We start from the raw sequence: 26,453 nt of genomic DNA, 5'->3' as shown, positions 1-26,453 counted from the left end.
TAAGAATTATATCAATAATATTACAAATGCTGCCACCTTTTCTATGACTTTTATGATTCCATCCAACTGCATTTCCAAATCCACTCTTATAAATGTCTTTTTTTCCCTTTTTCTTTGTAGCTGGCTGGTTGACTTACTATAGTATTCATCCATAGCTGTATCCTAGCCACCTTGTATTTATGACTGCTGTGATGTCATGCTTGTAAAGTGAAGCAGAGCTGCCTAGCAAACTGCTGGGGTTTTTTTTTTTTTTTTTTTTGCAAGTCAGTCCCAGACTATTGATTGCACCAAGAAAAAACCTTTACAACTAAATTGTTTCCTTGTAGAACACAACTACAGTGTTTTATTACAGTTCCAAAGGTGGAAAAGAGACCTTTTTAATTAGTTTCCAATTTCAGCCTTAAGTACTGGAAATGATCTAAAGACGCATACAAAGTCTACATCTTTGCACAAAGGGTATCGTGTAGCCATAGCATCTCATTCCTTTTTTTTTAATTATTATTATGAGAGACCAATGAGTTGGTCACTAGAGGATGAAATGGGATAGAATGGGATGGGGACAGAAGGTAAAGAGTTTATTTTGTGGGAAATTATCTGTAAATCTTTCTTTCCCATACATTTGCACACTGAAGTCAGGACTTAAAATCCTTCTCCGTGTCAATTTACTAATTTTTGATGTGTTTGACCATGATGAAAGATGACCGGAGTAAACTGAATTAGTGACAGTAGTGGTGAGAGCTTGTGTCTCCCTGCAGAACTGATCATTACGGAGGGAAACAATGGTTTCCAGTAGTTTTTTTTTTCCATTGTTAAGCCTGTTAATTACTTAGTGTTATCTCCCATCAGCCAGCATTCTGTATTTCACATACAACCAACAAAACTGACTTGCTTTGCAATGGTGCTTTCCTCCGTGATTGAAATTGTGGATTACGAGTATACTATTTCTCTTTACAAAGTTTCATCTTACAGTTTCTTTTCTTTCTTTTTTCAATTTTACTTTCTTTTTTTAATATTGGTGTGATCACAGCCCCCCTCCCCCTGGAATGAGTGCACTTTATTTCAGTCAGTCAGATTGTTTGCAAGAGAGCTAGACAGTCCATCTATCTGATAAGGTGGCAGTAATGGGTAAACCAGTGTTTGCTGCAGGGTGTATGCTTCCTGACTGTTTACAACATTGAACACTAGTGCATTAAGGAAAAATATCTTTAGCAGTAACCAAAGAAAGCCATCTTGGGATGTTTTGTATTTTCAGCAACCTCATAAATTGGGGTTATCTTCCAAGTATGGGAACCAAAGAAAAAAAAGTCATAGCTCCACATTTGAAAATATTGCAATGTTTCTGAAAGTCTATATAAGAAGGAAGAAACTCACATTTTAACATAAAAATAGAGAAACATGAGGTCTCACCAGGGGTATCAAGACCTTTTTATCCCTACTGGCCATAACTCTCCCTATGCATTTCAACCTGGTTGGCCACCTTAAGATCATCAAATACTAACACACCCAACCCGCAACTCTTTCAAGCATAAAAATTCTTCACCCCCTAAACTGTAACATTCCCTTGGGTTTTGCAGCCCAAATGCAAGACCTTGCATTTCTTAGCATTAATTCTTAGCTGCCAAATTTCAGACCATTCTTCAAGCTTGGCCAGGTCTTTCTTCATGTTATTCACACCATCAGGGTGTCTATTCTATTGAAGATTTTGGTATCATCCACAAAGAGGCAAATCTTACCTGACAACCTCTCAGCAATATTGTTTACAAAGAACAGCCCAAGAACCAAACCTTGAGGCAGATCACTGATAACATCCCTTTCCTCAGAGTGATCTTCATTGATCTCTACCCTCTGTTGCCTTTCATTTTACTAGTTCCTGACCCAGTCTGTCACTTTGGGGCCCATCCCGAGGGCACTCAGTTTATCTGTTAGACACTTGTGTGGAACACTGTCTAAGGCTTTGCTAAAACATAAATACACCATATCTAGTACACTTAGTCAAAGAAATTGATCAGATGTATCTGACAAGATCTGCCTCTAGTGAATGCATATTGTTTCGGGTCCTGGAATCCATTGGAATCCAGAAACTACTATTCACCGGTAGAAGGGATGCCTAATCCCTCTAGCCAGAAACCCACCTACCCCTGAAGATCACTGGCAGGGGGAATGTCCAGTCCCTACTGCCAGAACACTCCCCCCCACTTAAGACATGCCCTTCCCCCACGATCCAGACACCCCAGTACCTATTTTTCATAGGCCGGCCAAAGCGATGCTTACTCCCTCTGGCTAGAAGGCCCGCCTCCAAAGAATGGCAGTCTTCCCCTTCCTGGTGCACTCCTCCTGCCGCGGACATTCAGGGGTGAGGGGGCTTCGGTAGTTCCGGCAGGTGGAAGTGGGCATTCCGCCTGACATTCAACTTTGCAGAGGTGGGGGGAGATTTCCCTGCTATGGCCGCTAAACTGATTGCCGCAGGGAGATTCCCTTGTGCGATCATCTTAGTGGCAACGTGATTTTCTAACTGGCGCCTGTGACATGGACACTGGTTAGAGAATCAGAGGGGTCAGGTGTCGGTCCATCAGGACAGAAGCGATTGTATATAGGACGCCCGTGTGCGATTCTCAAAAACCATTTAGGTGGCTGCTGAGACCCGGCATCCTATACAGAATCAGGCCCCAAATCTCTAATGGTTTCAGCGCTGAAACCATTAGTGCAGACTGCATTTAAATGTTGACTCTAGCAGCAATGCAAAAATTTTTTTTTTTTTTCAAGCATGTTTAGCAAGGGAAACTTTGCATAGAAGGGTTAGTTGAGGAGCATCTATTCTCTTCCTCCAACCTGACTATTCTGACCCAACTTGACCCACTAACCCTAATTTAAAAAAACTCCTGGTTGCAATAACCATTATCGCTTTCTCTCTCCAAGAAATCCCACATGCCTATCCCAGGCCCTTTCAGACATAGTCTCTGTCTCCACCACCTCTTATGGGAGACTATTCTGTGCATCTACCACCCTTTGTGTAAAAAAATATTTTCTTAGATTACTCCGGAGCCTATCACCTTTTTACTTCATCCTATGCCTTCTCATTGCAGAGTTTCTTTTCGAATGAAAGAGATTTGACTCTTGCGCATTTACATTATGTAGGTATTTAAACTAGAGAATGACACGGTGGCGGTTTACCCGCGGCCACCGCATTTTAGCCGCGGGTCACCCGCTGAAAACGGGGAAGAAAACTAGCAGTCGCTGCGGCGACGGGGACAAGGCCATTCACCGCCCGCGGGGCGGTGAATGGTCTTGTCCCCCGCAGTGAGGCATGAAGGATCGCGCGGTCCCCGCAGCTCACACCCGCCCGCCCAATCGATTCCAGTGTCCAGCCAGCTCTCTCCCCTCTCCTCACCCCAGTCCGCAGATCCTCCTCCTCGGCGACCCGCACGCTACCAGAGAGCCGCGCACACCCGCCGCTGCTCAGCCTCGATCTTCTGCTCTGACGCAACCGGAAACAGGAAGTTGCAGCAGAGCAGAAGATCGAACACTGAGCAGCCGCGCGTGTGCGGCTCCCTGGGAAAGCGCGCAGGTTGCCGAAAAAGAAAACCCACAAACCAAGGTGAGGAGAAAGGAGAGAGCCGGCCAAACACCAGGATCGACCGGGCAGGCAGGTAGTGGCCGCGGGGACCGTGCGATCGCTAGTGTTCCCGGCTCAAATTGGAAGGAGGGAGTGAAAGGAAAAAGGCTTATATGGATGCAGCGGGGACGGTGACGGGGCGGTGAATGGGATGGCAGTGGCGGTGACGGGGCGGTGAAAGGGATGGCGGTGACGGTGACGGGGCGGTGAAGGGATCGGCGGTGACAGGGCGGTGCAGAGGATGGTGGGCCGGTGACGGGGCGGTGACGGGGACAGATTTTTTCCCCGTGTCATTCTCTAATTTAAACGTCTCTATCATATCTCCCCTCTCCTGCCTTTCCTCCAAAGTATACAGATTGAGATCTTTAAGTCTGTTCTTATTCGCCTTATGATGAAGACCACATACCATTTTAGTAGGCTTCTTCTGGATCGATTCCATCCTTTTTCTCTTTTGGAAGGTGCGGCCTCTATAATTTTACACAATATTCTAAATAAGGTCTCACCAAAGTCTTATACAGGAGCATCAATACCTCCTGTTTCCTACTGGCCATACCTCTCCGTATGCAACCTAGCTTCATTCTAACTTTCGTCGTTTACCTTTTCAACCTGTTTGGCCACCTTAAGATCATCACATACAATCACACCCAAGTCCCGCTCTTCTGTCGTGCACATAAGTTCTTCACCCCCTAAATGGTACCGTTCCCTTGGGTTTTTGCAGTGGCGCAGTGGTTAAAGCTACAGCCTCAGCACCCTGAGGTTGTGGGTTCAAAAACCCATGCTGCTCCTTGTAACCCTGTGCAAGTCACTTAATCCGCCCATTGCCCCAGGTACATTAGATATCTTGTGAGCCTACCGGGATAAAGAGGGAAAAATGCTTGAGTATCTGAATAAATTCATGTAAACCGTTCTGAGCTCCCCTGGGAAAACGGTATAGAAAACTGAATAAATAAATAAAAATAAATTTTAGCTGCCAAATTTCAGACCATTCTTCAAGCTTTGCCAAGTCTTTCTTCATGTTATTCACACCATCCGGCATGTCTACTCTGTTGCAGATTTTGGTATCATCCGCAAAGAGGCAAATCTTACCCGACAACCCTTCAGCAATATTGTTTATAAAAATGTTAAAAAGAACAGGCCTTGAAGCACACCACTGGTAATATCCTTTTCCTCAGAGCGATCTCCATTGATCACTACCCTCTGTCGCCTTCCATGCAACCAGTTCTTGAACCAGCCCATCACTTTGGGAACTATCCCAAGGGCACTCAGTTTATTTATTAGACGTCTGTGTGGAACACTGTCAAAAGTTTTGCTAAAATCTAAATACACCACATCTAGCGCACATTCTCTATCCAATTCTCTGGTCATCCAGTCAAATAAATTAATTAGATTTGTCTGATAAGACCCACCTCTAGTGAATCCATGTTGCCTCCGGTCCTATAATCCACAGCATTCCAGAAACTTGGCCATTCTCTGTTTTAAAAGTGTTTCCATTAATTTGCTTACCACAGAAGTCAAACTTACTGGCCTGTAATTCCCTACTTCTTCCTTACTTCCACTTTTGGGGATAGGGACTACATCCGCCCTTCTCCAGTCCTCTGGTACCACTCCTGACTCTATAGATGCATTGAAAAGGTCAGCCAGTGGAGCTACAAGAACCTCCCTAAGTTCCTTCAGCACCCTAGAATGTACATCATCTGGCCCCATCGCTTGTCTACCTTTATTTTTGCTAGCTCCTCATGAACACAACCCTCTGAAAATCAATCAGGGTCTATTACTCCTGCATTCCTATTCACTTTTGTCTTCTGCGGTCCCGCTCACGGCGCTTCAGCCGTGAACACAGAACAGAAATATTTGTTAAGCAATTATCTTTTCTTTATCAGCTTCTACATATTCCTCCCCTTCACCTTTGAGTCTCACAATGCCACTTTTGCACTTCTTCCTATCACTAATATATCTAAAAAATATAATGGCTCCCCATTTTTCCATATCAGCTATTTTTTTCTTCCATTTGCATCTTTGCTTTCCTGACTACACGACCAGCCTCTCTTAACTTTTTCAGTTATGTTTGCCCGTCTTCTTTCTGTGATCGTTTGTAGTTTATGAAAGCTAACCTCATATTCCTTACCTTCCCAGCTACTACTTTTGAGAACCAAAGCAACCTTCTTTTCCTCTTACTTTTACTTACTTGCCTCACAAAAAGGTTTGTCGCCCTTACAATTGCTCTTTTCAGTTTTGCCCACCACATTTCCACTTCTTCCAGTCATTCCCATCCAGACAGTAATTCCTTGACGTAAACCCCCATCCAAACAAAGTTAGTTTTTTAAAGTCTAGAACCTTTGCTTTTGAATGAACCCTCTCTATACCCATCTTAATATTAAACCGTACCATGCAGTGATCGCTGGCTGCCAGATGATCACCCACTGTAATATCAGAAGCACTTTCCCCGTTTGTAAGCACCAAGTCCAGTATGACCCCATCCCGTGTGGGTGCCATTACCAACTGCTGGAACAGTTCTTCTTGTAGAGAATTCAGAATCTCCCTGGTGGCCTACAGATCTAGTGGCCCCCCAGCTCCTCTCTCCCTCCCTCCAGTACAAAAATACACAGGTAGTGCATTATCTTCAAAATGGGGATGGCTAGGTGTAGGGTATGCCACCATCTTCAAAATGACAATGCCTTATACAGCCCCACTGAGTGTATCCTAGTATGTACTGGATAGGGTCTAGCTACCATATAAGAGAGTTTTCTTCCATTATATGACAGACCTATTCAGTGTATCCCAGGATACTCTGGGCTGGGCTGGGCGGGACAGAGCACTGCCATTTTGAAGATGATGACATCTGGAGGTAGGAGCGAGTGGTATGGCAGGGTCTTGGGATGGGATTCTACTAGGACATCAGACCAATGGTGACTAGGAGGGCTGGGTTAGGTTGGACCCATCCTGTCATAATTTGTAACACGTCAACATTTTTTAGGACCAGTGAAGAAGGCATTCCCAGCCGAAACACGGACTGTGTTGGGTCCTCACCACAATGTGTGTTGTATGAAATTATTTCTCATGCATCATTTGAATCCACGGTGAAGAATTATTACAATAAATTTTGACATCAAGCACTTCGTATCCACAGTTCTGTTTTGGGGTTTCCCTTGGTATTCTGTGGATTTTCGTTGGTCTTCTTTTTGTTGTGAACAATGTTACAATGGCCCCTCTTTGAGAGACTGAGATGATACTCCACATACTCTGGCTCAGGAGTGAGGTTCATTACTATCATGGTATGCACAAAAATAACCCATTTGGAGAGATTGCCCATGAGAGAAGATGATTGTTCTCAGCTATTTTAAAACTTCAGTGCTATTTGTAGAATGTGGAATCAGTAACGCTTTTATGGGATACACGTTCTATTTTGTTTCACAAAGATAATTGTTTTCTGTGGAATAACCACTATCTCCTTTTCCTGTAATATCCAAATGATTCTATGTGGCCTCCTAAATGCTGACCAGGACAAATCCTGATTAGCTAAGATGATACAGCTAGTATAGAATGACACGGAAACAAATTTTTCCCTGTCCCTGCAGGAACTCAATTTCCCTGTCCTGTCCCCATGAGTTTTGTCCCTGCCCAATTCCTGTAAGCTCTGCTTTAACCGCACAAGCCTCAAAAATGCATGATAGCAATTTGTATATAATGGAAATGACAGGCACTATGCATATTCATTAGGGCTATCCTGAAAACCTGACTGGCTGGTGGTCCTTCAGGATAGGGTTGGAAGCCATTAATGTAAGAGGTCATACATATGGGCAGAGCATAGATGGGGCTTTAATAGGGTTACTAGATGTCCAAGAAAACCCAGACATGTCCTCTTTTTAGAGGACTGTCTTGGCTCCTGGATGGACTTTCCAAAACCTGGCATTTGTCCGGGATTTGGAAATCCCCGATGAGCTCCGTCCACATCTGGAGGGCTTCTGAGCATGCACGGATGACATCACACACATCCACGCATTCTCCAGGCCCTTCAGACGTGGCTGGAGCTCATCCAGGAGAAGAGAGGAGGCTTTGTGCGGCTGGGGGTGGAACAGGATGGGACTGAAGGCAGATCTGGGTGGGGGTCATGTGTCCCTAGGTATTAGGGAGGCTTCATTATACAACTGCAGTTATACTATGTCTATAGCTGCTATAACTCTGAGTGCATAAATATAAGGTGCACCGATGCTGGGCTATTTGAGTATTGAGTATGTGAGTATGGAATATCTCCTTATTTCTCCTTATATTCCTTCACGGGTGCTCTGTTCATCGGGTAAATCTCTCTTATCTGTACCCTTCTCCTCTACTGCCAATTCCAAACTATGTTCCTTCTCTCTTGCTGCATCATATGCCTGGAACAGACTGTGTGATTCAGCTCATCAAGCTTATTCCCTGGTGGTATTCAAATCAAGGCTAAAAGCCCACTTTTTTCAGGTTGCTTTTAACTCCTCACCCCCATGTGCTTGTAAAGCACCCATGCCTGAGTATCTCCCTAACCCCCTATTTGACCTGATTAGATTGTAAACCATATTGAGTAGGGACTGTCTTTTGAATGTTTTAATGTACAGTATACCCTTGTGAATATGCGGTTCCGAATTTGTGAATTCAGTAATTCGCGTTTTTATTTTCTTTCTTAAAAACCCTCCTCCTTTCTTAATTGTTCTGTTACTAGCATTTCCTTTCTGGCATTCTCTTATCCTTTGTGTCCCCGCATGCAGATTCCGGGGTTGTTTGCTTTTGATCTATCCAGCCACTTGGGTTAATTAGAGCTAGTGCAGCTGTCTTCCGGCTCGTGTGCGGCGTGGCATGAGGAGACGCCGCCGACTAATTAGCATCCAGTGCTAAAGGGATATACCTGAATTCAACATTAGCTATAACTAGCTCTCTGTCATTATGGGTTTGGCTCGCTACGGTAGCATGCCACTACCCTACGCTGCCTCTTACCAGTTCCGCACAGGCAGCTTTTCCTTCCCAACCTGCAGTCTTCCTTGGCTGCGTGCCTCCCGTGCCCCCTCCCACAATGCGAGCTCCTCGCTTCAGTATTTGCCTGGGAACTCAGAAGGGGCTGGTGCACACGAGCTCAGGGAGATACCCAGGACCTGAGAAACTCTGGCGTGGCACGAGGAGACGTCACCGACTAAGGCAACCATGACCAAGTAAGCAGCGCAGCTCAGGCCGGGGATGAAAGCAGGAGTCTGAGCTCCAGAAACCCCCCAAACAAAGCGGGCGGGCACGGAGCAAGAGAGGATGAGGAGGAAGGGGAGTGCTGATTACAGCACTCTTCTGATATTTGCGGTTTTTCAATATTCGCGGTCACTCTGTGAAAGTAACCCCTGCGAATATGGGGGTCACTCTGTGAACGTAGCCTCCGCAAATATCAGGGGAGTACTAAAGCGCTGCGTATGTCTAGCAGTGCTAAAAAAATGAATTTGGGTACCTAGATTCTGTTATAGAATATGCTCTCATCAAGCAACATTAGAGTGCATAAACAAAGATACCCATTTTTAGAATTCCTCTCTTATCTTGTCTTTATTTCAGGTCTTCTAGTAATCTCTGGTAAGCATAGATCTCTGCTAACTATAGATCGCAGTAAGCTTGCACTACAAACATGCACTGACACATAAAAGCTTGATATACTTCCATATCTAACGAAAGGTCACAATGGTTTGCATACAATAAAACACAAAGAAAAATAACTCCATTCAAGATAGGAAAGTTTACATTCATTCAAGACAGACATACAATTTATCTGTATAAAATTACACACTAAAATTGGAATAATAATAATAATCATCAAAATAACAATAATAATGATAAGGTTCCACCAATGTGTCAACCCTGCTTCACACCCAATGCAAGTGTGATAGAGTGGGGCAGCTTGCTCAGGAGAAAGGCTGCTCAGCCGGACAGACAGACCACACTAGGCATTCAAGGAAAAAAAACAACCCTCTTTTATTCAACAGTAGTGCAGAGCCTGTTTCCTCACAGGCTCCTATAAGTTTGTGTTCTACATATAAAACAGTTAGGCTTTTCCCCAGTCTTTCTCTAACACAAGTCCCCTTCTCCATAGTCTTTATTCCATGTGCAGGGAACAGTTAGGCAGCCTATACCTCAGGTCTTAGCAGGTACTAGAACAAAGTCAGGTTTTTAAATGCAGTAGTGTCTCACCTCCTACAAACTCTGTCAGTGCCAAGCCCTTCCAAGCAGCTTCTCCAGGTCCTAGGTTCCCTCTAGTACACACCCCTCCTCCTGGGTCTGGCTTGGCCTTTTAAGTTCCCCTGAGTCACTTCCTGGTTTCCTACTTTTCTTCCCTCCCCCCTTCCTGAGGAAACCTCTTTCTCACTGCTGCTGTGGTTGTGAGACAATTTAGCCAGGAGGGGGAGTGCCGGGTCTTCCTGAGGTTTATTCTGAGTCTGCCCAGGTGTCAAGCAGGGGAAGTGGCAGGGCTTCATAAGGTAATATGCAGTCATTTACTGCACTGAAGAGTAAACTGCCTTCCTTCCTCTCAGTGGGTATGAGCAGTGATTGGCTCAAATCCTATTGCATCCCTCCAGGACCCTTCCATCCCCTAAAAATCCCTGATTGTCTAGTGGACCCTGACTTCCCCACATATCTTTAAGTAGGAAGGCAGGAGTGATGCCCACTCACTCCTGCCTCCATGGCACCATCTTTCAAAATGGCAGCATCTAACCTCATGTGGTGCAACCTGAGACACATCATGTGGGTTTAATCTGTCAAATAAGGAAATTGTTGCCTTATTTGGCAAAATCTGGACCACAGGGGGAATCAGGGTCAACTAGACCACCAATACATTTTTTTAAGGTATCTAGGGGATCAGGAGGGTCATTTCTCAGAGTGCAGAATTAGGGGTTTTAGGGGGTCATCTCTGGTATCAAGGGGTAGTGAACAGAAGGTCACTAGATCATCAGAAAATTTTTGGTGGGTGTAAAGAGACTGTGGTGTGGGGAATTCAGAGATTGGAGGTCATCTCTGGGGTTAGGATGAGGGGCCAGAGGATCGGGACATCAGAGGGCCATATTTGTGGTCAGTGATGGGGGACAGAGAGGCAGTGGCATAGCGAGGGTGAGAGGCGCCAAGGATGATGGTGCCCCCTCCCTTGCCCTTGTCTCCACCCTCCCCCACTCCTTCCCTGATCCCTCCTGCCGCATGCACCCCCCTTCCCTTCCCTCATAACTCTAGTTTAAGTTGTTGCTCACGGCGGTCAACAACATGCTCCTCATGACCCCGTTAGCTCTCCATCTGATGTCACTTCCTATGTGCTTCAGTGTTTCCCTAGCTCAGTCCTTTTCTCCCCATCATGTGCCCTCCTTTTATTTATCCCCTCCTTCCATCATGTACCCTCTTTCTCCAACCCTTCCATTTAGTACCTTCTCCTCTCTGCCAACTTCCATCCAGCATCTGCTCCCCTCTTTCTCTTCTCCTATTTCCTTCCTGCATTTGCTCCCTTATCTCTCCCATCTGCACTTCCATCCAGCATAGGCTCCCCAGTACCATCCAATGTCTGCCCTTTCTCTCGCCATCCACCCCTCTTCAATCAGCATCTACCCCCTTTCTTTCCCTCCAATATCCTTCCCCCTTATGTCTCTCCCCTTTCTTTGTACATCAATTCTATCAGCACCACCCTTCCATACCACCCTGCCCCCTTTCTTTCCCTCCACCACTCTTCCATTCCAGCAATCCTGCTCCTTTCTCTCCCTTCATGCAGCAAGGTTCCATGATGACTGTAGCTGCCGGCTGCCAGTCCACCCCACTCCGACGTACTTGCTCTGGAGCAGACTCAGCAGCTGCATGCTGGAAGGTCCCGTGATGACTCGTCTGCTGGCTCTGCTCCGGCAGACGCAGGGAGTTGTGGCAAAGTCTCACAACGACTGCGTCTGCCGAGTCTACTCCCTCCGACGTAACTTACTTCTTCCGGAGCAGAGCCGGCAGATGAGTCATCGCGGGACCTTCCTGCACCTCAGCACGGCTGCCGACTCTGCTGCATAGAAAGTAAGTCAGAGGTAACGTGACCATTTATTTTTTTCATCAAAAGGGGACATCTATTAATTGACTGTGTATCCTTTCTTTCATTTCTTTCTTTCTGTACTCAGGCCCAACAATTGTCCCTTTCTATTCCCTCCCTCCTTCCTTCCCATGTCCTTAGTGCCCCCAGTGCCTCCTTACGGTTCCAATGGTGCCCCCAGTGCCTCCTTCCCGTGTCCTTGGTGCCCCCAATGCCTCCTTCCCGTGTTCTTGGTGCCCCCAGTGCCTCTTTCCTGTGTCCTTAATGCCCCCAGTGCCTCCTTCCTGTGTCCTTAGTGCCCCCAGTGCCTCCTTCCTGTGTCCATGGTGCCCCTAGTGCCTCCTTCCCGTGTCCTTAGTACCTCCAGTGCCTCCTTATGTCCTCCCTACTGCCTTCCAGATTTTGTCCACCCCCAAAGCCAGCCTGCCTGTCTTGCCTACCTATCTTTCCTCTCTCCCTGCTGCGCTAAAGCCAGCCAGCTTGCCTGCCTACATCCTGCCCTCCCTGCCGCAGAAAAAAAAAAAAGCGCCTCTCACCTTCCTTTCCCCCGGCCCGCGCCTGCAATCTTACCTCCCCCCGCCGACAAGAAGTCTTTCCGTCGTCAATTCTGACGTCGGAGAGGATGTTCTGGGCCATCCAATCACTGCCTGGCTGGCCCAGAACGTCCTTTCCGACGTCAAAATTGACGTTGGAAAGACTTCTTGTCGGCAGGGGGAGGTAAGATTGCAGCAGCGCGGGCCGGGGGAAAGGAAGGGCAGGAGGACTTGGACCTGGCTGGCTGTGCACCCTCCCGAAGCCGTGCACCCGGGGCGGACCGCTTCCCCGCCCCCCCTTGGTACGCCACTGAATGGAGGCGACAGGCATGCAAATCTGCTCCATGCATATTCGTTAGGGCTATCCTGAAAACCTGACTGGCTGGTGGTCCTCCAGGACAGGGTTGGGAACCATTGGCCTATATTATAAGCACCTATGTCCTTTAGAGCAGTGGTTCCCAACCCTGTCCTGGAGGACCACCAGGCCAATCGGGTTTTCAGGCTAGCCCCAATGAATATGCATGAAAGAGATTTGCATATAATGGAAGTGACAGGCATGCAAATTTGCTCAATGCATATTCATTAGGTCTATGCTGAAAACCTGACTGGCTGGTGGTCTTCCAGGACAGGGTTGGGAACCACTGCTCTGGATGACTGCCTACATCGTCCTAATAGTTGGATCAGCCCTGCCAAAGATGCATATTCAGGATAGAGGGAGGATCATTCTAAGAACACAGAGTAGCATTAAAGACCTTAACCAATAACTCACAGTGATACTAGGGAGAGAAGATGGTGAATAAACAGGCAGGTAGGGGAGAGGGACATGGGATTAGAGCTGTGCCTTGTATCATTCTTCCATTACCTCAGTGATACTAATCTTCTATAACCACTACAGAATATATTTACCTGATAAGTAATCCCTGGAAACTAAGCTCACATAATCATAAGTAAATTTACAGGGTAGCATGTAATGAATTTGAATTATGAATATCCACAACACATTTCAATAAATCCGCCTTTCAACTCAACTCTGCCAGCACTAAATCTGCTATTTCAGCACTGAAGCCAGCACTCCGTTCTTCTAGTGCTCCTGACTCCTGCCCTGTAGCACTCCTGATATTCCAGGACTGAGGCCTCCCCTCCACCCCCTACCTCTTTCAAAGCATCTCTGACTTGCCTTGTAATACCTTTGCTAGTTTAGTCCTAAGACCCTCCAACACCTCTCCTTCTATTTATATTTAAGTTTATTGGGCTCTTGATATACTCTGGTCCAGATCAAAATGTTATGGTGCCGTGGACCCACTTTTGTTTAGCCTAGGGTTACCAGACTTCGGGATTTCCCTGGACATGTCCTCCTTTTTTGAGAACATGTCCGGTGGTCCGGATGGCTTTCCAAAACCCAGCACTTTGTCCGGGTTTTGAAAAGCTTTCTCGAATTCGCATTGGGCAGGAGAGCATCCGCGCATGACACACAGTGGCATCATCACCCTCCTGCCCGACAAGTGTAGACAATGAGGGGCGGGGGGTTAGAGTGGGATTGTGGGCGGGACTGGGGCATTACAGGGCCTGGGGCGGGACTTGTAACCCTAGTTTAGCTGCCCCTGACCAGTTCTATCCTCTGACGCTACTGCCCAGTACTGACAGGATTCATAGTCTACCAGCCGCAAAGAGGGAAGGCCAGCGTCAGTATCAAGCATCGGCGTCAGGAGGGAGAAGGGATCTCCTTCCTATTGACACTGTCTCTAACTCTCTCCCCCTCCCCCAACCCTCCCTTGAGGCAGCTAGCCTTTGAAACCACATCCTCTCAGGGGCAGCAGCATTGGAGGAGGGAGGAGAAGGAGACTGTTCAAGTCACATCTCGGCGCCTCTCCCCTTCCTTTCCCCCGGCCCGCGCCTGCAATCTTACCTCCCCCCGCCGACAAGAAGTCTTTCTGATGTCAATTCTGGCCCAGAACGTCCTCTCCGACATCAGAATTGACATCGGAAAGACTTCTTGTCGGTGGGGGGGGGGGGGGAGTGGGGGGAGGTAAGATTGCAGCAGCGTGGGCCGGGGGGAAAGGAAGGGCAGGAGGACCCTGACCTGGCCGGCCATGCACCCCCGAATCCGTGCACCCAAGGCGGACCTCCCCTCCCACCCCCCCTGGTACGCCACTGCTTCTTATGGCTCTGAATGCTTTTGAGCGCCCAGAGCTGAAAAGGGCATATCTGGAGGAGTGGTCAGGGCAGTAATTGGGCAGGAGATGGGCTGACTTAGACTTAAACGTCCTGCAGAGATAATCAAATGTTTTACTAGACATCCTGGATGAAACTTAGACTTTGTGAGTTAGATGATATTAAAACAGGTATAAGTGCCAAAAAGGTATCCAAAGTGGCCAGATAATCACTGCAGAGACAAAGTAAAGACCTTTACACACTCCCCAATGTTCACTGACTCCTCAACCCCTCCCCCAAAGATCAGAATAAAGAAGTACATACCTGTCTCCAGAACATCAGCACCTGGTATATAGGAAAGCCTAGTAGAGCTACACACGTGTCTTAAATAGCCTGGGGGACGGGGGGACGGGGGGACGGGATGGAACTAGTGAACCATAGAGAGGAGGAGCAAGTCCTATAAGCCACTCTAACCACTACATTTATGGTGGAGCATGTGAGGCTACAAAACCCCCCCAAAACTCTACCCTATTCTACTGGCTTGATTATTGCAATGCCCTGTACATTGGAAAAACCAAGACGAGTTGCAAGGCACTGCAAGTTGCACAAAACGCAGCAGCCAGATTGATTACAGGAACATCAAAATATGTTCATATTTCACCCGATCTCCAACAATTACATTGGCTGCCAGTATAAAGCAGTGATGATTTGTCAACAATTCTTGTATTGCATTATACCTAAATTATTCAAGAGCAAGATGACTAACTATCTACTGAATCTCTGCGCTCTGGAAATTCAACCCTATTAAAGGCAAATGTTAATCCAAAATATGTTGAGACCAGCGCAATGACTTTCTGTTGTGCAGGGGTTAAATTGTGGAACTCACTTGTAAGTCAATTATGGAAATGTGGTGAAAAAGGCAAATTTGGGAACCGACTTAAAACACAATTGTTTGTAAATGCCTTTTTCTAGATATTGAGATGTTTATGTGGTACCCTTTATGTGAAGTTCACAGTAGTGCACTCTAAGGCTCCCCACTGCTCTGTTGCCATGTCTGAGTGGCCAGTCCATTACAAGATTGGCCCCTCCCACATCCAAATGGTCTTGTTCTGGGCGTTTGGGACTTGGTTGAAATTTGGGTCAAAAATGTGGTATAAAGAGAGACGTCCTGGCGGACTGGGTGATCCAATGGCCTGGACATCCAGATAGATGATTTTCAAAAAAGATATATATATTTCTAGACGTATGGTGGTTTGCTTTTCGAAAATGGGCATTTTCCCACTGCCAACTTTGGGCTTCTAGGGGCCATATGTCCAAATCAGATTTAGACGTATGTTTTGATTATGCCACTATAAGGATATGATTGTGGTGGTGGGAGAGGGGGCAATGTTCCCTCTAAGTTGAGTAGCAGTTCTCCACATACACTCCTGCTAGCATATGTGTATATAGGGGGAGGGGGGAGAGAAGGGGGTTAAGGTTGCTGTTTCAGTATCCTATTTTCAATAGTGAGGGGGAGGCGCAAGTTCTTCAAGACTCAGAGGAACCTGCTTGTTCCTAATGATTGGGTTTTTTGACATGTTCCTGGGGTTATTTGGGGCGCTGATTCAGAAAATTGCATTGGTTAGACTGCATCAGCTCTAGTTTCTTAGATATGGTTGAATTTATTTTATTTTATTTTTTTATTGCTATTTAAAAGATCTCTTCTGCAGAATTGGGATGTCATAACAAGCTTTCTTTTTTTGAATGGGAAATGTATGTATTTCCAAGTTTCCAAGTTTCCAAGTTTAATATATATTTGATTGATCGCTTTATCAATTTCAAAGCGATTAACACAAGTTTAAAATTACAATATATAAAATTTACAAAAAAAACAAACAAACACGACAGAACAATTTCATTACAGGACAAATCGGAAACATTAGGGTAAGTAGGGGGAGAATTTACAATATATTTGAGCAGAATAAAAAACAAATAAGGGAAAACACATATGGGTGGGATAAAAGGGAAAAAGATTTAAAAAAATTATTCTAGCATAAAATGAATCGATTCTGAAACTTGTAAAGATATAAAAGAAAAAACCGAATAAATTTAAATAATAAAAGCGTCGTTAAATAAAAAAGTTTTAAGATTGCTTTTGAATTTATCCAAATTAGTTTCTTCACGTAAATAGATAGGGAGAGAATTCCAGGTTTGGGGCGCTGTAACTGAAAAGATGTATTGTCGACGTGTATTAATTATTTTTAACGAAGGAATTGTTAATAATCGCTGTTTATCTGATCTTAAAGTTCTGTTAGAAGAATAAGGAATTAGTAATTTATAAATGAATGCCGGAGATTTAAAATGAAGGGATTTAAATGTAAGTAGGCAGAGCTTATAGATTATTCTATGGGCCACCGGGAGCCAATGGGCCTCCTTGAGGAGAGGAGTGATATGATCAAATTTTTTTGCTTTTGTGATAAGTCTAATAGCTGTATTTTGTATGATCTGCAAACGCTTGATCTCCTTTTGGGCGATACCTTGGAACAGGGCATTGCAATAATCTAATTTGGATATAATGAAAGAATGAATGAGAATCTTTAAAGAAGTGGTATCGAATAATTTAGAGATTGATCGTATTTGTCTAAGTCTGAAAAATGATGATTTAATGACGCTATTGATGTGGTCGTGAAAGGAAAGTTTGTTATCGAGAATAACTCCGAGAATTTTGGTTTTTTGTACCACTTGTAAAGGAGATCCAAGAATGGAAATTGGTGAGATAAAGGTTGGATTATCTTTCCAGGGAAAGAGTAGTATATTTGATTTAGTGATATTTAATGCTAAGCGATTCATGTTTAACCAGTGGTGTACTTTTTCGAGTTTTTTATTGATTAGAGTTATATCAGAAAAGTTAGTAGGGTCGATTGGATGTAAAAGTTGTATGTCGGCGGCGTAGGCGAATGTAGTAAAGCCGATGGATTGACATAAAGTCAACAAAGGTGCCAGAAATATATTAAATAAAAGAGGGGATAATATGGAACCTTGAGGTATACCATGCTGAGAGGAAAAAGAGTCAGAAGTCATGTTATTAAAGGAGACCACAGAAGTACGATTTGTGAAATAAGATTGGAACCAGGCTAACACTTGATCTGAAATGCCTATTGATTGAAGTCTGTCTATTAATAATTCATGGTCAATTGTATCAAAGGCCGCCGAGAGGTCTAAGGAAGCTAAAAGAACTGACTGATGGTGGTCCAAGAAGTAGTGAATGGAAGTTGTCATACCAATTAAGGAATGCTCCGTGGAATGATATTGTCTAAAGCCTGTCTGATTTGGATGAAGGATGTTAGTTTTTTCAATGAAGTCGGATATCTGATTGAATACAACCTTTTCAGTCAATTTAGCTAAAAATGGAATATTAGCTATGGGTCTATAGTTTGTACAATCTCCAGCACTGTTTTTTTGATTTTTTAAGATGGGGTGAATAATTGAATGTTTCCAATCACTTGGCATGATGCCTTGTGTTAAACTTTCACTAACTAAAGTATGTATTGATGGACCGAAAATATGAAAAAAACGTTTAAGTAGAAAAGGAGGAATGGATTCAGTCTTAGAGCCTTTTATATTAATAGAATTTATGATAGATTTTAATTCCGTTAGACTAGGAATGTTAAAGGAGGAGCATCTGGAAGAGAATGAGATGTCATCAGTAGTTGGTAAGATAGATTTGGAGGTTGAATTAATTAAGAAGGATGATCTAATGTCATCTATTTTTTTAATGAAATAAATCGCAAGATCATTGGCTGTGAGATTAATCTCGATGTTTAAGTTTTTTTGTTTATTAGAATAAAGAATTGAATTTATTATGCGATATAAAGAAGAGGAGTTTGGAGCTTTTTGAATTAATCCTGAAAAATATTTAGTTTTTGCTTGATTTATCTTTGTTTTGTAAAAATTGGATTGGGTCTTAAATGATTCGTAATTCGATGATGATTTAACTTTCCTCCATTTACGTTCGTGAGATCTTAATTGCCGTTTGATAAGATTGAGTTCAGCTGTGTACCAAGGATTAAAGTTTTTTTTTGCCGGGATGATTTTTGTCTGTTGTGGGGCTACTTTGTCTAGTAATTGTAGTGTGTTTTTGGTCCACAATTGTATTGAATTTTCAAGAGATGAGGATCCTAAATCAAAAAAGTCTAATGGAAGAGCATCCGAAATTATGTCAGATGAAAGGTTGTTAAAATCTCTAAATTTGATAACTTTTTTTGTGGGTAATTGGGGGTTTGGATTGTTGAATTTATACAAAACTGATAATAGGTAGTGATCAGACCAGGGAACTGGGTCACAGAACTTTAAAGAGCAATTCTCTATTGATGTAGAGGGGATGATAACCATGTCAATTGTATGTCCAAGATTGTGTGTGGGCTCAGATATTAAGGGATAAAGGTCAAGATGATTAATGTAAGAAAGAATAGTTTTAGTTTGATGATCAGTAATATCATCGAAATGAATATTAAAATCACCGAGTATGAGAGGATTAATAGTGGAAGAACCAAAATCAAAAAGAAGTGATTGTAATTCAGATAGATTTGTAATATTTATTGGAGGAGGCAAATAAAGAAGTAAAACATCAAGTTTAGGTTTAATTTGGAAAGAGAATTGTAGAAATTCAATAGGAGAATTAATAGGAGAATGATCAATTTCTTTTAATAAAGATATTCAGAAAATAACAGCTAGACCGCCGCCGCGTTTATAGAGGCGATGATTGAAAAAATAGGAAAATCCTGGGGGACAAATGTAGGAAAGGTAAGCTTCCTCTCCTTCATTTAACCAGGTTTCAGTTAGACAGAGAACATCAAAAGAGTGATAGGAGATTAAATCTTTCAATAAATGATGCTTAGTTTTAACTGAGCGGACATTAATTAATCCAATATTCAGATGTGAGATATTGGAAGCTGTGGAAAGGTATTTAAAGTATTTAAATTACTCACATTTTTTTTGTGTGTATAATGACCTTTGTTTCACAACTATTCGTCTACTTCCTTTGCTATAATTCACACTGGCATAAAAATGTAAAGCTCAAATGACATAATCGCCTTTGTTCTATTATATTACATAATTATGTGCAAAAAAAAAATTTAGATAGTAAACATGGTTTCCTTAGACTACATAAATTTGTATTTCAAAGGTTTCTTAACCTGATCTATTTAAAACAGTTGCACGTAGATTTACATTCTAATGGGTTTTTCAACTTTGTCTTCTGTTACCTGGTTAGTGATTTTGCATACAAGTTAGCAGATATAGTGAGAGTGTTTTCATATTTCCAACTAGTTTTACATCCAAAATATTGGATTGTAAAAGGTAAGTAACTTAACTGTATAATAGTTATGATCGTATAGGAGGTGTGTATGTATATTCCCACTCATATCGTTTCATTTTTGCAGATCGAATACCTTAGAGCAAGGGTGTCAAAGTCCCTCCTTGAGGGCCACAATCCAGTGGGGTTCTCAGGATTTCCCCAATGAATATGCATGAGATCTATGTGCATGCACTGCTTTCATGGTATGCTAATAGATCTCATGCATATTCATTGGGGAAATCCTGAAAACCCGACTGGATTGCGGCCCTCAAGGAGGGACTTTGACACTACTGCCGTACAGGTTGTGGCTATTTCAAGAGCTGCTTGGGTGGAGTACACACTGAAAGCAAATAGGAAACCTATTTCTAAGTTTGTAAAAAGAGCATTTATAGGTTATTTTGGTGTCAAGCTTTGAGATCAAGATAAGCCATTGGCTCCTTATATTGTAAGCAAAACTTGTATGGAACATTTGCACCAGTGGATAAATGGAAAGAGAAGCTGCCTGACATTTGGAGTACCAATGGTTTGGATGGAACCAAAAAACCACTTCGATAACTGTTATTTTTGTATTGTTAATATCATAGGCATAAATCAAAATAATTGTAACAAGTGGTCTTACCCTGATCTACCTTTAGCCCAGAGACCTGTTCTGCACTCAGATCTTGTACCCATTCCACCTTTCTGTGAACTACTACAGCTCTTAGAGGATGAATCTTGCATGTCTGATATCGCACAAGGTAAATAAAGTGGGGGCAGTGACAGTGATTCCCAAATAACTTCACATAGTGAACGTTATGACCAGAATGAATTGAGTGATCTGATCAGGGACTTAAATCTTTCCTCCAGACTAAAAGAAAAGAATGTACTTCAGCCTGGAACGAAAATTACATTTTATCAAAGGAGAGAAAAGGACTTGCTGCCATTCGTTACCAAAGACAACTTAGTATTCTGCACTGACATTGGAAACCTTCTGAAGAAAATGGGTCTTTCAGAATATAACCCAAGTGAGTGTTGTCTTTTCATTGACAGTTCAAAACGTAGTTTGAAATGTGTTCTTTTAAATAACAGCAACAAATATTTTTCTACTCCAATTGGTCACTCCACCAGGATGAAAGAAGAGTACAAGGCCATCTCTTTAGTCTTGGAAAGATAAATTACCAAGAACATCAATGGGTGATTTGTGTAAACTTGAAGATGGTTAATTTTCTTCTTGATCAACAAGGTTGCTGCACAAAGTATCCTTGTTTTTATGCCTTTGGGATAGTGGCGCCAAACATGAACATTGGGCAAAAAAAGATTAGCCTGCGAGGAAATATATGGTGGTTGGAGGACAAAATGTAATCAATGAACCTTTGGTAGCACGAGATAGAATCATACTGCCACCACTACATATAAAGCTAGGCATGATGAAGCAATTTATAAAGGCTTTGAATAAAGATGGTTCACGCACTGAATACATAGAGGGGCATAATCAAAAATGTGCCTAAGTCTGAGGTTGTACATTTTTGTGCAAAATGTCCACAAACCCAGCAGGAAAAATGTCCATTTTCAAAGCTGCCAAACGTCTATCCTTCTGCCACAATCAGCTGATGGAAAGCCTATGGGTTTTCTTTCATTCTTTTGGTAGTGGGAGGAAATCATGACCATTGGGGGAATAAGGGGGGTGAGGGGTCATGCCTTAAATCCTCCAGTGGTCTTCTTGTCAGTTTGGGCACCTTGTGGAACTTAGACACAACTCGGCTGGGGTACGTACTGATTGAAGCCCACGCAATTCCAGCCCATAACACACCTCCCAACATGCTCCATAGGCACCATATATAGAATCAGGCACTATGCAAATTCAGTGGCTATTTACAGAATAGAACTTATGCAAAATATTGGCAGGTATGCACATATTGTAAATTATGAAGTTATTTTTTTTTGTGTTCAAAATATTTTATTGGTTTTAAGTAAGTATACAAATATATGGAACAGTAATAACAGAGAAAATCTCATTGTGCAGTAATATAGACAAAACAGGATATTGGGAGCATATATACAAAAATGAATCACAGTATGTATACAAAGGCAAATTGATGTAATAACAATAATAAATCTGAAAGTCATGCCAAAGGTTGTAAATTATATATTTAAATGACTGTTTCACAATAATGAATAAGGGGAGACCAAATGAGAGCATAAATCTGTGTTCGGTTATTTTTTTCAGCCAATACCTTTTCATATTTTCCAATTAGGCAAATAGAATTCCACCAAGCATGAAATTCAACTTTAGAGAGATCTTTCCAATTGTAAAGAATGTTTTGGATGGCTGTAGCCATGAGTATAGTGAACATTCTGTCAGCGTGAGTAGATAGTTGTTTATGAAGACCTTGAGTCATGCATATTACAATAGAAAGTGATAGCGGTTCAGTAGTGTCTAGGATATTGGAAATAGTAGACCAAACTTTGGACCAATAATCTGTAAGAAATGTGCAATCATATAGAAGATGTGATAATGAGCCAGGTTGTGATTTGCAGGACCAGCAATTAGGTGATATAGATGAATCAATTTTGTTTGATAAAAGAGGAGTCCACGTGGCTTTGTGTAACATAAAAAATATCGATTGGAGTAGGGAGGCTGATCTAATAGATTTAAAAAATAAGAGCCATACAGTTTGCCAGTCTATAGCATCTGAAGGGAGGTTCAATTCTTGAGACCATTTATTCTCAATAGAATTACGGACAACATTATGTAGTTTGTGAATCAGCTTATACCATATTGAAGCTTTACCACCAAGCGATAATATTGTAATGTTATGCGAAATAAGACTTGGTACTAACTGCAAGGAGAGAACATTCGGGTACGAGCTCAAAATACAGTGACGTAATTGCCACCAAGCAAAATATTGATTTGGAGGTAAATGAAATTTAAATTATGAAGTTAAATATACAGAAAACTGAACTCATGTTTATTGGAAATGACAAAAATTTATTGAAAGTGAAAAATGTGAAATTACAAGATAAAAAATTGTTTGTAATTTCTGTGATGAGATTGTTAGGCATGTACCTTGATAGTCACCTGTCGATCGATTGCATGTAATTAAGGGAGCTTTTATGCAAATGAGAGTTCTGTCAAGAGTCAGACCTATGTTATCAATATTGGATTTTCAGATTGTACTCCAAAGTCTTTTCATCAGTAAATTGGATTTTTATAATGTGCTATTTTTGGGCATTACAAAGGCAAGAATTCATGCCCTGCAGGTAGTACAAAATGCAGCTGCTAGATTAATTACTGGGATGTCAAAATATGACCATATCACTCCCGTATTTAAAAAATTGCACTGGTTACCTATCGAATGTCGAACTGAGTACAAGATTATGACAATAATACACCACGTGCTTTATGGTGTGACACCAGAGTACTTGACTCGAATATTGAGAAGATGCATTTCAAACTGAAATTTATGATCAGAGTTGATGATGAAGTTGATTGAGGAAAGAAACCAGGATGTACATTATAAAAACAAAACAAAACATCAATGCTGCTGTATCTGTAGCAGGGCCAAGACTTTGAAACTCAATGAGAGGCACATTGAGAATATGTGCAAATTAAGAAATCGCTAAACACATGCCTGTTTGTGAGATCCTTCTCTTCATGGTTTTAAATTGATAGATGATGGAGTATTGCTATAATAAGTATTGACACCAGATGATGAATTTTATGACATGATACATTTGTAGAGTCTGTTGAATTTAAGTTTGTATCCTTTGTTACCCGCTTAGGATTTAAGCAGGATATAAATTTTTAAAATAAATAAATAAACGTGTAATTCGTGGGTGAATATGTGCCACCTATGTTATAGAATTAGGGAAGTTTAGTTACTACCGTGGTAATGTTATTATATCATCAGGGACGTTTTAAAGACACCTCTACTGTAGGTGTCCTGCGGGTCATATAATTGAAACTCTGGATATCTATCTTGGACATTTAATCAGAACTTTTGGATGTTCAGCTGAACGGATTTTGGATTTTACAGATGTTTAGACACTTTATTTTTAAAACATCTTGGCCGTCCTGGACGACTTTTTGATTATCGGGTCTTTTGGACGTCCAACTCTGGATGTCTCAAGGTACAGTGAGACTTCCTATCGAAAATGGTCCTCCACAAGTCAAGGTCCTCCTTGACATAACATCAGCATTCAATACCCTTGATCATGCTAATTTCTTGAATAGACTGTTATCATTGATGGGATTTCAGGAACGGCTTTCATCCTACCTTAGCAATCGGCATCAGCAAGAGTGGATTGATTCAAAATCTCTGCTCTTTACCTGCTAACTACAGAGGTGCCCCAGAGCTCTGCTTTAACTGCTGTGCTGTTTAATTTATACATGATCCCTTTGTGCCAACAATTTAGATGTTGAATATTGTATATGGATGATATTTTTTTTTTTTCTGAACTTTGAGGGAGACTGCATCAAGCTGCATCACTGCCCACAGACAGTCTCAGACTGGCTGAAGGCTAATCATCTTGCCTTGAACATTGCTAAATCGGAATTTATTGTTCTTAGTCTCTCTTCTTTAACTGATATTCCATTGCAGCTGATGCTGGATGGCATCTCTATCACCATTGCTAGACTAGTGTGCAGGCTGAGAGTGATATGGAAGCAACCCTCCATCATGGGACCACAAATTAGATCAATTATTCAGTCTGTCTGAAAGTGTCTGAGAATGATCAGCAGGCTTAAACTAATACAGTGTGCTGCTGATTTCCATTTTGCCACTCGGAGTTTGGTTTTGACAAAGCTTCTACAATTGCAATACATTCAGACAATCGTTCCTATAATTAAACAAGGTCTTAATATTTTAGATACTTGGATTATAGCATTTAAATTAATAGAAAAAAAAGACCAAGTTTCTTGTACTGAGTACCGTATTTTCACGTAGATAACGCGCACCCATGTATAACGTGCACCCGTGTAAAACGGGTATAGCGCGCGGAAAACACAAATTTATGTACAGAAATTTTTATATACCGCGCATGCTGCCCGACTCTCCTTTCGCCCGCCCCGACTCTCCTCTGGCCACCCCGATTCTTTCACCCACCCCGATTCTCCTCTCCCCCTTGAAGTCCTGTCCCCACCCTGAAAGCCTGATGCCCCCCCGCAGGACCGCTCGCACCCCCACCCCGAAGGACCGCTCGCACGCACTCCCACCCGGAAGGGCCGGGACCGCCAAGAGAAAGCAGCAGGACACCGGTAGGAGCCTCCCGCCCCCCCCCCCCCTATCATGTAGAAGCTCCTACCGGTGTCCTGCTGCTTTCTCTTGGCGGTCCCGGCCCTTCCGTGAGCCCTGCACCTGCGCTGCTTCCTCTTCCAGCGGTTCGCCCTTTCCTAACGTCAATCCCTCTTGCCCCGCCGACTCCCCGACTCCCCAACACGATCGGGGCAAGAGGGAGCTCAAGCCCTCTTGCCCCAGCCAACGGCGGCACCCCCGACACGATTGGGGCAAGAGGGAGCTCAAGCCCTCGCCCCCCGACACGATCGGGGCAAAAGGGAGCCCAAGCCCTCTTGCTCTGCCGACTCCCCAACTCCCCGACAATATCGGGCCAGGAGGGAGCCCAAACCCTCCTGGCCACGGCGACCCCCTACCCCCACCCCGCACTACATTACGGGCAGGAGGGATCCCAGGCCCTCCTGCCCTCGACGCAAACCCCCCTCCCCCCAACGACCGCCCCCCCAAGAACCTCCGACCACCCCCCCAGCCGACCCGCGACCCCCCCTGTACCTTTGTGTAGTTGGCCGGACAGACGGGAGCCAAACCCGCCTGTCCGGCAGGCAGCCAACGACGGAATGAGGCCGGATTGGCCCATCCGTCCCAAAGCTCCGCCTACTGGTGGGGCCTAAGGCGCCTGGGCTAATCAGAATTGGTGGAATTCTGTTCTCATGACTCACTCATATGAAATCAAAGCAGCGGAGTTCTCCAACAGATACATGAACATATCTCGCATCTGGGAACCTATACAACATTTTTCTGCATAGCCATTGACTTCACTGACGACTTGACTCTGAATTATTGTTCCTCCCAGTCGTTATTGGAATACTCACTAAAGATGTTGATGCCCGCCCTACTTCACTTCTATCTCTTTGATATTGCTTCTTCCTTCCTAATACCTAGTATACTTATTTCTTACAATCTGATATCTTTCTCTCTACTATTTCTCCTCCTCTCCAGGATTAGGATATGCTTGACATTGAGATATTACATTATCATATTATTATTAAGATTCTCCACTTCACTTGTCTGTATAAGGCTATAGAATATACTGAGACACTAACTATGTTAGTGTATATCTATATTTCTCAATGTATTCCTTACTGTATATTATTTTTCTTTGTTTATTGTATATTAAAATTCAATAAACATATTTGAACTTGAAACCCGGAAGCAAATTAAACCAAAGATGTCAGTCTTGTAAGTAGACATTGTATAGATGCCTTAGATTTTCATTTTGTTGCGTCTTGTAAACAAAATAATGAATATGTAGCATGGGCCTGATTCTATAAAAAGTGCCTAAATTGGTAGGTGCCTAGGAAAATGGCACCTACCGCATGTCATTCAAAATTAGGCACCGTGTATAGAATCATGCCTAGCTGAGCCTAACTCAAGGTAGGCTCCGGTAGGCATCAAAAACTTAGGTGCTGGTTTATTAGGTAGGGTTTTCTTGGCCCAAAATACTGGTGCCTAACTCAATCTATGCCCAAATTTTGCCCCTATCCTTGCCTACGTTTTGGGTAAG

General features: G+C 43.1%; 1 protein-coding gene and 1 long non-coding RNA gene across 5 annotated transcripts in view; one reads left to right on the top strand and one right to left on the bottom strand.

Moving 5' to 3' along the window:
- The window catches only part of TSHZ3 (teashirt zinc finger homeobox 3), a 289,699-nt gene extending 279,858 nt beyond the window's left edge, over positions 1–9,841 (bottom strand). Inside the window, exon 1 of the mRNA XM_033941409.1 lies at positions 9,803–9,841. The gene's annotated coding sequence lies outside the window, so the exon portion shown is untranslated. The remainder of the gene's footprint in view (positions 1–9,802) is intronic.
- LOC117359149 overlaps positions 1–26,453 on the top strand; it is an 83,615-nt gene that overhangs the window by 18,729 nt on the left and 38,433 nt on the right. For 3 of the 4 annotated variants that reach the window (XR_004539171.1, XR_004539169.1, XR_004539168.1), the window contains exons 3-4: positions 20,312–20,413; positions 20,523–20,680. This is a non-coding gene — a long non-coding RNA (uncharacterized LOC117359149). The remainder of the gene's footprint in view (positions 1–20,311; positions 20,414–20,522; positions 20,681–26,453) is intronic. The other variant, XR_004539170.1, reaches the window with a different exon arrangement.

Source organism: Geotrypetes seraphini, chromosome 4 (assembly GCF_902459505.1).
Source record: "Geotrypetes seraphini chromosome 4, aGeoSer1.1, whole genome shotgun sequence".
Taxonomy (NCBI): domain Eukaryota; kingdom Metazoa; phylum Chordata; class Amphibia; order Gymnophiona; family Dermophiidae; genus Geotrypetes; species Geotrypetes seraphini.
This window is presented reverse-complemented; position numbering and strand designations above follow the sequence as displayed.